The sequence below is a fragment of the Oncorhynchus kisutch genome, linkage group LG3 (assembly GCF_002021735.2).
Source record: "Oncorhynchus kisutch isolate 150728-3 linkage group LG3, Okis_V2, whole genome shotgun sequence".
NCBI lineage: Eukaryota > Metazoa > Chordata > Actinopteri > Salmoniformes > Salmonidae > Oncorhynchus > Oncorhynchus kisutch.
This window is the reverse complement of record NC_034176.2, coordinates 24,843,484-24,856,207: the sequence shown is the minus strand read 5'-3', so window position 1 is coordinate 24,856,207 and position 12,724 is coordinate 24,843,484. Positions and strand designations below refer to the sequence as shown.

The 12,724-nt window shown below is 41.5% G+C and overlaps 1 protein-coding gene across 3 annotated transcripts in view; it reads right to left on the bottom strand.

Moving 5' to 3' along the window:
* LOC109871853 (RIMS-binding protein 2) overlaps positions 1-12,724 on the bottom strand; it is a 146,657-nt gene that overhangs the window by 126,495 nt on the left and 7,438 nt on the right. For all 3 annotated transcript variants that reach the window (XR_004208644.1, XM_031819586.1, XM_031819585.1), the window contains exon 2: positions 4,888-5,037. The gene's annotated coding sequence lies outside the window, so the exon portion shown is untranslated. The remainder of the gene's footprint in view (positions 1-4,887; positions 5,038-12,724) is intronic.

The following is a 12,724-nucleotide window of genomic DNA, read 5'->3' as shown; positions in this document are numbered from 1 at the left end:
TAAACCTAAACCCCAAGCATAAAATAGCCTTTTTCCTTGTGGGGACCGGTGAAATATCCCCACTTGTCCGAAATGTCCTTGTTTTATCAACCACCACTGCGACCTGTATGCTCTAGTCGGCTGGCCCTCACTACATATTCGTCGCCAGACCCACTGGCTCCAGGTCATCTATAAGTCTATGCTAGGTAAAGCTCTGCCTTATCTCAGTTCACTGGTCACGATAACAACAGTAGCACACGATCCAGCAGGTATATCTCACTGATCATCCCCAAAGCCAACACCTCATCTGGCCGCCTTTCCTTCCAGTTCTCTGCTGGCAGTGACTGGAACGAATTGCAAACATCGCTGAAGCTGGAGACTTATATTTCCCTCACCAACTTTAAACATCCGCTATCTGAGCAGCTAACTGATCACTGCAGCTGTACATAGTCCATCTGTAAATTGCCCACCCAATCTGCCTACCTCATCCCCATACTGGTTTTATTGACTTTTCTGCTATTTTGCGCACCAGTATTTCTACTTGCACATCATCATCTGCTCATTTATCACTCCAGTGTTAATCTGCTAAATTGTAATTCTTCGCTCCTATGGCCTATTTATTGCCTACCTCCTCCATGCCTTTTGCACACACTGTATATAGACTTTCTTTTTTCAACTGTGTCACTGACTTGTTTATTGTGTTATTGACTTGTTTATTGTTTATTCCATGTGTAACTCTGTGTTGTTGTCTGTGTCACACTGCTTTGCTTTATCTTGGCCAGGTCGCAGTTGTAAATGAGAACTTGTTCTCAACTGGCCTACCTTGTTAAATAAAGGTGACATAAAAAATAAATAAAAAATCCTTGTGAGGGTTTCTGGTCCCCACAAGGATAGTAAAACAAAAAACTCACACACACACACACACACACACACACACACACACACACACAGAGGTAGGTGTCTGTTTTTGTGAGGATTGTGCAGAATCATCATCGCCTCACCCCCATCGGAATATGCCTGTTTTCTGCAGGTTTCCTCCTGTGTGTGTTTGTGTAAGTTCTGATGCAGCAATAAAACAAGATCAGAGGGAATAAATGCAGAGCAGCATGGCACAGGAAGAGCAGAAACACACACACACACACCTTCAGGCTGTGTCACTGCCTGAGCAGAGCAGTGGTGCCAGCACTTTCACCATCCTCTGTTCCCGTATTCTACAGCTTTGCAACTCTACTGTAAACAACAGGATTCCCTTTAGACAGGAGTCATATATTGTTGTTGCGTTCCTAACTGTTGTTTTATCATGGGGAGTTATTCAGAGGTTGATGATGAACGTGACTGTGAGAAGTAGTGGTGCTATCAGAGTGAGACTGAGAAAGAGACAGTCTTGGGCTATGGATCAGAACGCTGTGGAATAGATGACCGACCAATCCGAGAGGAGGAAGTAACCACAGGGACATAGATACAGAGCCTAGCAGTCGTATCATACAGCCACAGCAGACTAGGAGAACAGTGGGAAGGGGACTCACAACGACTGTCTTTACTGTAAAAAGGAGGAGACCACTGATAGCATGCAGAGTTCAGAAACACCAGTGGTCCAAGAGAAAACGTACTCCTTCCTTATCGAGCTTTCATTTAGCAAGACAGGAATGTTTTGTGGTAAGACAGCCATGTACATGAAGAGTGATAGTGGTACCTTGGCTTACATGACGTCTGCGGCTTTGCTGATTGTAGGCTATCTCCATCAGAAGATAACAGAGTTTAGGGCTAATGGGGCTTGCTACGGAGGTACCTCAGGCTCTGTCAGTTTTTCATTACCAATTCACTCAGTCTTCCACGGGAGCATCATATATCAGTAATTACCGATGCCAAGACAATCATTTCAGAACCCATAATCTGCGTATTTTTTCCACTTCAGGGGACTAACATCCCTCCCCGTCACCTTCCGTTCCTCCCATCCCATTTCTCTGTTGACTGAGCAATGCAAAACAACAACTTAATGGCATGATAGGACGTAAGTTGACTTTAGAAGCACACATTTCCAAGCAACTGCCAGGTACAGGGGCCAGGGGTTTGTGTGACCAGAGCTCTTCTGACCACATCTCCATGACAGGACATAAGACAACAGCTGGCAGCTAATAGCCTGCTGGTCATTCTTCCTCAATCTAGCAGTAGATTATATATTGTGGCTAAAGGTTGTGTTTAGCATCACACCTTTTATAATATTGGCCAAAAATCTACATTGTTAGACCCAGCTAGCATTCTGATAATCATATGTTTCTTAGAGCATGGTTGTCCTATGGTTATTTTGCATACAACCTTCTCACAACATTCTGAGAATGGTGCAGGACACCCAGCTAGCACATAATGTTCTGAGAACCATGTGTTTTTAAGTGGGAGTTTCAGTGCTTCAGCATAAGGTTTCTTACAGGTTTCCTCATGGTTCTATTTAAAGTAATGTTCTCAAATTGTTCCGAGAACATTAAGAAACAACTTTCTTCTGTGGGAATTTCAGTACTTCATCATAACAGTTTCTGCAGGTTTCCTCATGGTTTTCCTATTTAAAGTCATGTTCTCAGAACATGAAGAAACATTTACATCAAAACCACAAGAAAACCATAGTAACGTTCAAAGTACATTCTAAAAATGTTATTTAAAAACATATACATTCCGTTCCAATGGAACCAATGGGAAACCAAAAACGTAAGTTTCCACAACTTCTAAGGAACCAAATGTGTTAGCTGGGGAGGCGCTAGGATGAAAATAAGTTTTCAAGTGAACATACATTATTCTTGGGCCAAAAATGAGTTCAAACTAATTCAGGTTAGGCCTAAGTGATTCAGCAGTGGGACTAGATAGCTGACAGCAGAATGGTGGAAAGGCCTGGCAGACTCTTCATTTGAAAGGCTAAGCATCAGATATAACCCAGTGACGAACTAGCTGAGAGTTACAATAATACATACAATTCACGCCTTCCTGTCTTTGCAAACAAACACTTACAGAAACCTCGACCTCACACCCTTAGCCTGAAGCTTTCCGACTGCAAGCCATGAGGATATCATTCAATGTGTGATACAAACACTATTACATTCACCATCCATGATTGTAAATAACCTTGAAAGCTGTGCAGACCTTTTATCTATTCCCATTCAGGACATCCAAGTGGTGGAATATTACAACCAGAGAAATCCGACTGATAGTACTACGCTTGCAAAGTTACCAGAATATTATCTACTTTTATGTAACTGGAATACTATTGCAATCTATGGTAACTTTGGTAGTTTATACTTTAATAAAATGATTTATATAGTATTCATTGCTTATATCTGTGTCCATATTGTCCATCATTTTCTTGTGGATAGACCATATGGTTCAAGAGAAAATTGCCTAATTAATGAAAATAATAATCTCATCAACAATGGCATTATTTTCAATTAACTCTGCAACTCTTCCAACTATTGACCTGTTTCACAACTGCCACCAGTTTGGCACCAAGTCATTTAAAACAAAGACATTTTGACAAGTAAAAAAAAATCTAAAGGATATTTTATGCTGAAACCCTCATATTAAACGCTAAAGGTCTTCACTATAAGTTGATGGTTTATATTTAGGATGTTTTACAGCTTTGTCATTCTATTTTTAATTTTAAAATCATCTTATTTGATTATTTTATATATTTTACATGTGATAAGGCCGCACAGAGGGCCAGAGATAATTACAGACACCTGTGATAATCTGAATTACCCAAAAGGGCCAATAGATTTTTTGTGATACATAATATAAATTCCTTGAAAGTTACCAAATTTATGGTAGTTTGTTGGTAAACTTAGAAAGTTTCCAGTAAAATACCAAACCCCTTTGCAACCCTAGATAGTACAAACATCCTGCTTTGGGAGTAATTTGGTTGATGTTAATAACTGTTGCTGTACTGTTTCTTTTAAATAATCAGGCTGTCGTTCAATCCAGCTGTCGTTCAATATTTCAAAGAAACAGTACAGCAACAGTTGTTAACATCAACCAGATTACTCCCAAAGCAGGCCATGCAGCTTGTTGAGTTCAGCGTGAGGTTACTTTCCATCCTGTCTTCCTCTTGTCTTCCGCTCAGATTCTAGGAGAGACAGCCCCCTACACACACAGTACATCTCATCCCAAACTCCCTACACACACACATGTGCACGCACACACACATACACAAACGGCTCATCCCGATCCACTCAACACAAGCAGCGCCCTGAGAGCTAATCGATGCAGCTCACTCATATTGGACCCCGGGAGGACATCTGGGGAAGCCTGGGGAATTACAAGCAGTCTCCACTGTGAAGACACAGCCTAGGATCAGCTTGAGGCCTGGAGGAGACCTAACATGCCTGCCCCCCTCCCCTAACAACCGGTTTAGTCCTCATGGCTTGGCTGCATACCAGGCCAGTAGCATGGATAGTGTAGTTGGCTACTGCAGCTTCCACTTGGCAGGGCGGGAAACTGTTGGTTAAATAAGGAGATGGATATACAGTACATCTATACCCTTGACTTTCTTGAAAATAGTTTTTGCAGAGATTATTTTATTTTAGACAAAGGCACAACATCTTAGAGCTTTGTCCATCAGCAGCAGTGACTTCAGGAATGACCATTCAAGCTGTGTCTCTGACTGACCTCAATTCATTCCTCAGCCTTTTTCTCCAAACAGACAGACGAGCAGGCAGTCAACTTATTTAAATCTTTAGCAGAATTAGCAATAGGAAAAATAATTCAGGATTCACAGTCCAGAGCAGAGAAGCAAAGGGGGAAGAACCTGTGTTTGACTGCTATGGGCGACTTCCTTGCCTTGCCAAGACAGCAGCCTCTTGCCACTCTCAAAATAATGCTCCACCACTGCAGCCTCAGATAGATAGAGATAGAGAGTCAGTGACTCACCAGGAGTTTGTGCTGTAGCCTGTGTTGGCTGAAGGTCCCAGGCTTGAGTTTCAGGGCTCGGTTGTTGTCCTCTAGAAGATGTAGTCTGTCCACACACTGACACTGGGGCGGTACATCTGGGAAGTGGAGGGGCACAACTTCATTTCTGAGCTGTGGAGGAAAACAATAAATAAGTTGAAAACGTTGTCATGGTCATCTGAACTACTCCAGCTAGTCATATCACAGTCATCATGTACCTCTTTTCAATGGTCAGAAATGGCTATGACCTGCCTATAAATAGGCATATACTGTATAACCTTGACAAATCCTTACTAATGTTAAAGTTGAGTGTCGCTGACATATAGCTAGACTAGTCTCCACGTTAGTTTCCACATGTCAGCCCAGTGGGCTATAGAGTAACCCAGGTCGGGACTATATAGCAGGTGGGCAGGGTTGAAAAACAACCTGTCCTGCTGCTGATGCTAGGCTAATGATGAGCCTGACGCTCCAGTAAGGCTCCAGTGACAGCATAAACAGGATGGCGTATAGACTGGCCCACCTGCACATCTGCTGCGGCTACCTTGAGTAAACATACAGCTCTACAGAGATCTGATTAGACATGCAAATACACACACATGGGGAGAGAGCACAAAGTACAAACACACACGAGCACACAGACACACAAGCAAAAGCAAAGGTTCACTGAAGGAGAAATCAAAACAAAAGTGAAACAAGTTGTCAATGAAGACCTACTGTAGGCTAAGTACAAATCCTATTTGTTTATCATGAATAGTCCTAGGTCATGCCTGTACCATGCTTTCTACGTCATGCAGATATTGTCCGTAAAACATGAACTGCAACATACTGTATAATACAGAGCGTAGGGGCAGAGATATGAAATTAGGAAAGCGAACTACAAATACACACAGATGGTCCAAGTCATGTTTACATGCAGTTCCCTCCATTCCAACACAAGGCAAAGGTAACGTCCACATACATCTAGGTAACACCGCAACACTCACTCAACCTAATACTTACAAACCCACACAAGTATAAGTTGCCAACGTGGTAAAATAACATCCTCTCTCCATGTTGGACCACTTAGCAGGCGATGCTGTAGCTAAACTGCTTGTTATTGCCAAGCCAGTTGCGCTAGCTCGAAATAATAATGCCCGCTTTAAGTATTCATGACTTCAGTCAGGTGGAACCAGATGCTGCTACTGTGTCATAGACTAGAGGAAGAGCTGTAACTCGACTCAGCCAGGGCCAATGATGTATACATAAATCCTGGATTGCTGATGCTATGTATTGGTCAATTAGAGGCTTTGAAGCCACTGGTCGGCCATATTGGTACTCCCCAGGAATAGGAATGAATAGAATTCTAAAGAATTTCAATTAAAAATGTAAGGACAAAATAACATGTTTTTTTGTATTTTTTGGTTGAAGTGGGGACAGCGCTACAATACTTCCTTCAGCAGAGAGACTCTACCCTTGCTCCATCCAAAGATAGCATCTTACAACTTACTGAACTGGTATTATCCCATAACTACTTTGTCTTTTAGTCAGACTTTTTCCTTCAAATTCGGGGTGTAGCCATGAGCTCCCCTTTTTCCCCCAACTATGCAAACCTGTATGTGGGACAATTTGAAGAAGAATTCCTTTTTAAAACAGAGACACACCCCTTACTTTCTAAAATCCTCCTATGGAAGAGATACATAGATGATGTATTTGTGCCCTGGGAAGGAAGTCAGCAGGAACTAAATGAATTCCATACTCTACTAAATGAGAGCTCTGAATACCTCAAATTCACCATGCAGACTGATGAGAAAGGAATAAACTACCTGGACTTATGCATTATCAAAGAGAATGATGCATTACACACAGACTTATACACAAAGCCCACAGATCTCAATACCTTGCTATGTGCGGATAGTATGCATCCCCTTCCCCTCCAGAATGGTCTACCATATAGCCAGTTATGCAGGGTTAAACGAATCTGTGGCCACCAGTCAGATTTTGACAGCAATGCTAAAAAAATGACAGATAAATTCAAAATGAGAGGCTACAAAGACAAAACAATTGATGCTGCAATTATGAAAATATCTCAAAAACCAAGAGGGGAATTACTAAAAACAACGCAACCGTATTTTGCAAGTACCCCAAGGGTTCGGAGAAAATGAAAGCAATCCTGAAAAAGCACAGGCATATTCTGCAATCAGACAAAAAAAATTGCACATCTCTTCAAGGAACCCCCACTGGTGGTCTATAAGCATGGTCGCAATATTGGAGATAGTTTGGTGAGATTTGACCTGCCCCCTGAGCCCACTCAGACACTCTTGACACCTATCCCAAATGGGAACTACAAATGTGGCTCATGGCACAGTGCAATAGCACGATAAAAACATCTTTCTTCAGACACCCACATACAGATTGAAAGATCCCTGTTAGGGGGATCATCTCATGCAAGACCCCAGGAGTAATCTATCTCATCACCTGTTCATGTGGAAAAGCTTATGTAGGACAAACGAAAAGACAATTAAAACAACGCATAGCTGAACACCGCAGCTCAATCAGGTGTAAGAACATTGACTATCCAGTATCAGCTCACATTGTTGAAGCTAACCATCCCATCTCCTCCCTCAAATACACAGGCATTGAGCATGTTGCTCTACCAAGGAGAGGAGGTAACATCAAGATCCTACTACTACAAAGGGAGGTTAACTGGATATCCTGTCTAAAAACATTGACCCCTAGTGGTCTGAATACTGACTTTGATCTCAGGCCCTTCATATGAACAACATTTTCCTCTATGAAGTCTTATAAATGTACAAAATCTTTTTACAGCTTATTAGCGTACACCTAATGTGTTCCCTCTGTTGTTGATGCTCATTATATATTAAGATTAAACCAATATTACATGTAACAAAAATGAAATACAAAATTATTATGTGAAATTGAATGAAACAATAATGTATGTTGACGCTAATATGATGTACAATATTCCATTATGCTTCTATATGATAATAGCATAATATATTTAATATGCCATATACAATTTTTTAACAGCTTCACTAATTTTAATGAACTTAATCATTATGACACACCCCTCACCACTGTCATTGGTTACACTAATTGCCCTGTGCGTCTACATAACCTGGTTCAAGTATTCATGACATTACCCTGAGGAAGACACAGTGATGACGAAACGTTGGTAAATACCCATTAATATGCTGGGAGTTTATACATGGAGTGTGCGACTTTCTTTATTTTGATAGTTTCTAGTTTATTCGCCTTTAGTCAGCACCTCCACACAAACTATTGTTCTGGGTGTGCGCCAGCTCATGTTTTTTTTACCTGAAATGGGGACAGTAACATAAGTACTCTCTAAAAAAGTACTTTAAGGAATCACATAATATAGTTCACATAATATAATTTATAAGTATGCATTAAGGTGTCTGTAATGGAATAATCTTGTCAAAAGCAAAAAAATGAAGTTCATTTATACAGCTTCCAAAATCTTTATAATGAAGGAGGAGTACCAAAATGGCTGCCCGGTGGCTTCAATACAGCCCCCCTGTCAGTCATCCAGGGTGCATACATCACTGGCCAGAGCAGGCCAGCGGGGAAAGGCCATCTATGTATGGGAGAGGGTGACTTGCCAACATTATGGGAACACAGCCTGGCTTTAGCTAGCTGGGGACAGAAACACAGCACAACCGTGACATGACAACAGCAGTTTTGGTGTTTATATGTGACATTCGCTCCCAGTGTTCAGAGCAGAGGACACGATGGTTCTGTAGGTGTCAAGGGTCAGGTTTTATTCGTGGTGTGTACAGGATACACATGGTAAATAACACCGTACAGCGTAATGCTTACTGGCAGGTTCTTTCTCCACAATGCAACAACAATAAGGAATAAGATAAGATAAGAATACAAACTTAAAGTAAATGGCTCAGTAGAATAGAATAAACATTTTAAGCATACAGTAAGTATAATACAGGAAGGCACAATTTATGGTCCAATATTTACACGTGTTTTGGGGAAGGGGGATTGGGGGCAAGTGGTTAAATTGTGTAATATTTTGCAATGATAATAAGAGTCTGGTAGCAGCAGTTATGATGTGTGTGTGTAGCATGAGTGTGTCTGTATGTGTATGTGTGTGTGTGTGTGTGTGTGTGTGTGTGTGTGTGTGTGTGTGTGTGTGTGTGTGTGTGTTTGTGTGTGTGTGTGTGTGTGTGTGTGTGTGTGTGTGTGTGTGTGTGTGTGTGTGTGTGTGTGTGTGTATGTGTGTGTGTGTGTGTGTGTGTGTGTGTGTGTGTGTGTGCATGTGCGTGTGTGTGTGTGTGCGTAGAACATTTTGAATTAGAATTGGGTTTACTTTCTGAATTGAGTGGAATTAAAATGGAATTGAGCCCAACCCTGCAGTCCATATGTAATCTCTGTAACACAGGAGTAAAATCTTGCGTAATTTGGTCAGCTACATGCAGAATCTGCCCACGGGAGATTAGTCCATGTGGAGCAGCTCACCCTAAGGTGCTATTGGCAGTTCACCTTCCCCAGTGTTGCTGTCACTCCATCCCCCGCCCTGACGTTTGTAAAAATGGCCGGAAGATGTCCATGTCGGTGCTATCCTCTGGCAGTTCATACTAATTCCATGTTGCTGTGTGCCTGTATGTCTGCCTGCTTGTCTGTCTGCTTGCCTTCTGCTCATGGGAACAGGCAGGGGTATGTTTAGCTGCTCGTCCCCAGCTGCACATCTCCAACCCAAAGCCAACGGGCAATTAGTGTTTATTTCTCCTGACAGGAGGCAGCTTGCCTACCTCGGCAACACAAACAGACATCTTCACCCAGGCTTTTCTTACCCTGCCCCATGCCCCCTGTCCGATAGGCCACACAGGCCTTACTCAACCACCATAGGGACTGGTGCTCAACATCACCCCTCCCCTTCAGGCTCACGTCTTTACAGTGTGTATCAGTCATGTACAGTTTTAGCCCACGGCTGCTCATTTTCTGTTTTTACCTCTGCAATAGCCTCGGGAATAAATCGTTCTGCTCTATAAATGCTCCATAAATTTAAGCAACACTGACTTCATGACTGAAAGTCAAAGTTGGTTCTTCATCATCAGATACGTATGTGCTTGTCAGTGGCCACATTCACTGTAAACATGAAATGTGGTTTAGAACATTATATGTTCATGAATGATTCATGAGTGCAATTTTGTTGCAAGGTAGAATAGCACTGACTCACTGTAAGTAGCAAGGCATGTAGGCAAAGGATGTGAGAGTATAGTATTTCTGGAACATAAGGACAAATTATTCTATCAACTGTGATTGCCAGGACTGAAGAGTAGGTCTCCCTATATACCTTCATTAGAATGAATAAAGTCATAGACTCGCTATATCAAGACCTATATTTATATGAATCTCTGGCTCAGGCAGGCTCCAGTGGAGGACCATTTGTACTGAGCTCATCCTGGACTGTGGCCCATGATTAGTAAATATTTACTTGCTGAAATAAGAACATGTCATATTTAGCTCGAGTCCAGCAGTTGTAATGACTCAATTTAGGAGTCGATGTCATGTCTGCCTCTTTAATTCATTTTAGCCAAGGGCAAAGCTAATTCAATCCAGCTTATTGAAGCTTCTTTATGCTATTACCCAGTGCCCCTGCTCATTGTGACTTTTCCATGGACAAGTGTAGCATGGCTACCCGAGACTGTAGAGAGGAGAGAAGGCTTATACCTAACCCATAGACTTCACCTTACAGACACTGCAGCCTTGAAGACAGCCTACCAACCAAAGTGTTAGGATGAACCGCTGAGAAATGAGAATGATCACGCAGAAGCACAGTGGGGGGGGGGGGGGGGGGAGCTTTTCTTCCTAATTATGTTTGAAATTCCACTTGATCGGTGCCTGCAAATCAATGAATCCCTCCACACAAACACAAAGCATTTAACACCACATCACATTAGCAGGCAATTATCATAGTCAGAATTAAAAGTGCTGTGGAACCGAGCGCGTGTCACAAACAGCAAACTGGCAGAGCGTGTGTCTGCTCCTCTCCCTGCCAATACCACGCTGTAATCAACGGCCAGTTAGTCCCATTCACCTTACACAGACAGGGCAACGCTGCAGCTCATCACCATGGACAGACAGAGGAACAATAACATACACTGGATCCTGTGTCTCTCACATCACACACGTCCTGCTCTAGTCTAAAGTATCATGTCCCTCTGGGTTGCCATTGGAAGCAAGGAGTAGTCTATCAATCAATTACACTAGCCAATATTAAAATGAAATCTGTCTCATACCTCACAACAAGAATCTCAGAGTCTTTCTGACACAAATTTGAACAGCAACTAAAATACATGTGTGGTTAATATGTTTGGAAATTCCACCTGGTGCAAATGTAAGTATATGAGAGAAACATCTAACAAGGACATTGTTATAGGCTACATTACACAAACATCTAACAAGGACATTGTTATAGGCTACATTACACAAACATCTAACAAGGACAATGTTATAGGCTACATTACACATATCAAAAAGGCCTAACAAAACATGCTAAGCTAACTTGACAATGAGAGGGATGCGTATGTGCTTCATTCATAGTTGGAGTAACACAGCACACTCTAGCAGAGAGTAGTCAGATCAGGCAGAAAATAAACAAAATTGAGCTGGCTGGGGACAGGCAGACATAGAGATTGAACCTGCAGAGATAAGCTTTTTCATTACAATGCAAATCCTGTCTCTAATCGCTGCTGCCTCAGCTAGACTCTGGCCAGACCCCAGAGACCACCATAATCATGCACCTCCACTGGCCTGGCGTGACGTGCCACCTCTAGGGGACACTAACAGACTGTTCAAACTAAAGCTATCCCCCTCATCTCTCTGTTGTGACTGGAGCCTCAGGAAAGACATGCAATACCTTTGGACCAAATCAAGAATCAGATCAAATAAAATGTTATTGGTCGCATACACATATTTTGTAGATGTTATCGCAGGTGCAGGGAAAGCATTGCTTTTGTTTCTAGCTCCAACAGTGCAGTAATAACTAACAATACACACAAAATATTTCAAATAATTAACAGAACGAGCAATATCAGAGTCCAGGATATATACAGTACCAGTCAAAAGTTTGGACACACCTACTCATTCAAGGGTTTTTCTTTATTTGTACTATTTTCTAAATTGTAGAATAATAGTGAAGACATCACAACTATGAAATAACACATATAGAGTCATGTAGTAACCAAAAAAGTGTTAAACAAATTAAAATATATTTTAGATTTTAGATTCTTCAAAGTAGCCACCCTTTGCCTTGATGACAGCTTTGCACACTCTTGGCATTCTCTCAACCAGTTTCATGAGGCAGTCACCTGGAATTTCAATTAACAGGTGTGCCTTGTTAAAAGTTAATTTGTGGAATTTCTTTCCTTCTTAATGCGTTTGAGCCAATCAGTTGTGTTGTGACAAGGTAGGGGTGGTACACAGAAGATAGCCCTATTTGGTAAAAGACCAAGTCCATATTAAGGCAAGAACATCTGAAATAAGCAAAGAGATATAACAGTCCATCAAAGGGTGGCTACAACATGGTTACTACATGATTCCATATGTGTTATTTCGTAGTTTTGATGTCTTCACTATTATTCTACAATGTAGAAAATAGTTTAAAAAATAAAGAAAAAACATTGAATAAGTAGATGTGTCCAAACTTTTGACTGGTACTGTATATACAGTTGAAGTCAGAAGTTTACATACACTTAGGTTGGAGTCATTAAAACTCCTTTTTCAACCACTCCAAAAATGTCTTGTTAACAAACAACTTCCAAAGTTGTGGCAAAATGGCTTAAGG